Here is a 3,514-nt window from a genome sequence, read left to right as displayed (position 1 = left end):
CAGTTAACAGAGGAAAAGCACGAGGGAAAAAAGGGTGAGCAAGGTACGTGGTGTGCACAAAGAGTGGCGATTGCTCATGCTTAGAGTTTGGTGTTTTCAAGATTTTCTGATGTTGTGGACATAGTGAATGGTGTGGATCGAGTTGATTTCACTTTGTTGGGATTTTGTCATCCAAGTTATTGCAAGATCAATTATGATCAGGTTTGTTGCGGTTGATGGCAAGCATGAAGAACACACATAGAGAAAATTGGATGGCGTGAAGAGTTCAAATTTCTCTATAAAATATTTCAATGGCCATAATGACTTCACATTGTGACAACAACAAGTGAAGAATATATTTATGCAGCAAGAGACAATCAAGACTCTCAAGAAGAAATAAGACAAGCTGAACAAGATGACAGGAGATGACTGGATAGAATTGAGGGATGTAACAAACAGTATGATCTAGTTGTGTTTTACAGATAACACTCTTTGCGAGCTCATCGGGTTGGTGGATCTAGAGAAAGTTTTGGCAAATCAAGAGAGCATTTACAAGTTTAAGTTATTGACAAGTCAATTGTTCTTTAAGAAATAGTTATATGACATTTAGTTGTCAAAAAAAGGATAATTTGAGGTACACTTCGATAAGTTAAACATGATACTAATGAAGTTGTTTGTTCTAGATGTTAAGGTTGAAGACGAGGGCAAGACACTTCTCCTGTTGATTTCACTACATATTTTATTTGATTTATATTGTGGCTAAACTACTATTCAATAAAGATACTCTCAAACTTCACAAAGTTATTGTTGCTATACTATTGAATGACGCATGCGAAAAATAACAATGAGGGTGTTGAATAGGCCTACACATTGAGAAGGATGGGGGGGGGGAGTGAATCAGTGTTTATTAATTTTTTTTTTCCTTTTTCACATTTTAATGATACCGAAATGTTGCACTCCCCGCCTCACAATCAAGATTAACGATGTGTACACATAGACACATTACTAATATCCAATCAACTATAGTAATTCAAGATGTACGTGGTTTGACGAGTTACCTACGTCCATGAAACAATACCCAAATAGAGTTTCATATTTACTGAATATATACACAATACTATTTAACCGCTACAACGATTCAGGATAGTGTCGTGTTTTTGTTCTTGATACTACAAAACAAGTGCAACAACCCCAAATTGCAAACCTAGCAGACACCCACTTGATAACCTTAACAATGTAAGAATATTTCAAAATTCAATCTAGGTAATTAAATCAACATTCAAATATAACCTAGAATATAAAACAGGAATTTGACACAGGATTACCAAACAACATAATCCAATATTGAAGAACTCAACAATCTTCCACTTTAGCAACCTTGCAGTGTTTTCCAACCTCGAATTGCACAATAATCACATCACAGAAACTCCAGGAATCACTTGAGAACAGAAAATAGAAAATCGCACAAAACCCTTAATCGCTCCTGATGCTCCCACAAACTGCTCCACTATATTCCTCTCATTTTTTTGAACAATTTAAAAAATAAAATAAAAAATGATCATTTTCATTTTCAAACGAAGGAGGTATTGGTAAACCTGAAATCGCGAGGCATAATGGTAATTAAATCGAAATCTTGTGATGCAAAGAATGCAACGACTCGGCGGCAACTAACGTCGATCATCAGATTGCGTTTCAAATCTCAAAATAAAAGCACGCCGTTAGATTGAATTCTAAGAATATTCGACTTGACATTAGTGTATGTTGTACATTCAGCCACTAAACCAATTAAAATGGAATCTTTAAAGCACGTATAATGAGTGTGTTTTACACTCAATCAATGCCTGTGTAACACCACAGAGAGCGGGATTCGATAAAAGGGTGTCCATGCGACATACAATAAAGTAGACCAATGAATGGGGTGAATTTTTATCCTCTCTTGTTACAGTACGGTGCTGTAATGCATTGTACGACGTTGCAGAGGCCATGTGGCACAGTAGGTCGGTCCCACATGGTGCACATGGCCTTTGACAGTCGCCGCACGATGCGTTATAGCACCGTGCTATAACAGGAGAGGATAACGATTCATTTGTGCAATACTTCAAACCAACCTAGGTTTCTACCAAAAAAAACCAGCCTAGGAACGTCTCTGAAGAACAATAGTGGAGTCCACCAACCAATGGAGTTATGAAGATTAACTGTGATGCAGCTTTACCGTAAGGTAAGACAAGAGGTAGGTTGGGTCTGATTTTTAGAAACCACAGAGGGGAACCCCAACTAGCGGTCTCGGCTCCTCACAGCTTTGGAACGACACTTCAGGATGAGCTGCTTGCTAGTCGATTAGCGCTCTCTACGGCCTTCACTTCTGGTGCTACACAAAAATCTGCATCGAGTCTGATAGCAAGGAGGCAGTGGAATACATTCAAAACCAAAGTAGATTCCCTCATATTGGTTGTGCAGCTCTTATCTCAAACATCAGAAGACTGTCACAATCCTTTGTTTCTTGCTTGTTTTTCTATATTCCACGGACTATATATCAATGTTGTTGCTGATGTTCTGGCTCGGAAAGCCCTATCACTTGTGTGTGTGATGGATTGGCCGTTATCCAATCAGTGGCTCCAAGAACTTTGTACTCCTTAAGCTACTATTTGTGCACATATCCCTTATCAGTAAAATTCCCCTTTATCCAAAAAAAAAAACAAAGGGGTTTGTGCAAAAAAACTGACGGAACACCATCTTCTCTTTGGCATCAAAATCGCATATGACGTACAACCAAGATATTTAAATGTGTATCGGGATTCAAAAAATTGTTTAATTAGAAATTGTTAGATTATTCATTATTTTTTATTTTCATTTTAGTTCCTTTGTTCTTTTTTCGGAACGAAAATTAAAGAGTTTAGTTAATCTAAAATTCAAAGGAAAGGAGGTTCATGGCTAAGGGTAGATTTCAAAGCGTCGACCTTTTAACATTCAATTTTCCATTTTTTTAAATGAACGTTCTATGCTTCTCAAAATAACCTGAGACTTGAGAGAAAATATCTCCTCCAGTTCCCCAATTCATCTAATAAAAAAAAGGGCGGGGGGTGGACTCCACTCAGGCAGTGTCCAGGTAGGGGTAGGGTGATCATTGCACAGCCCTTGTTAGGGGGACTGGGGAATTGGGTCGGGCAAGAACTGGAGGGGATAAATATCCGACTCCTGAGAACATGTTTAAAGTTGTGATTAAAAAAAAAAACTACCCCTTTGAATGTACGTGCGTGAGGTGTTTGCATAAATACCTTCATTTTTTGGTAAATATATAAATGCCTTCAAAGTCTTGCGTTACCCATGTCTTGCTTGCGTGGGGAGTGAGCATGAGCAGCCTACAAAGTGGGGGAGGATATGTAGGTAAGATGTTTACTCCAGTTACCGGGATTTGCAGCCAAAGAATTAGAATAATTCATTTCCCTTTTGGTTTACAAATATCCTCTTAGATTTTAGTATTTTTCAAAATATCTTTTTAGATTTCGTTTCTTAGACTATGAACTGGTTAGTAGGA

The sequence above is a fragment of the Telopea speciosissima genome, chromosome 4 (assembly GCF_018873765.1).
Source record: "Telopea speciosissima isolate NSW1024214 ecotype Mountain lineage chromosome 4, Tspe_v1, whole genome shotgun sequence".
Classification (NCBI taxonomy): domain Eukaryota; kingdom Viridiplantae; phylum Streptophyta; class Magnoliopsida; order Proteales; family Proteaceae; genus Telopea; species Telopea speciosissima.
The sequence above is the reverse complement of the archived record's forward strand: the minus strand, read 5'-3'. Positions refer to the sequence as shown.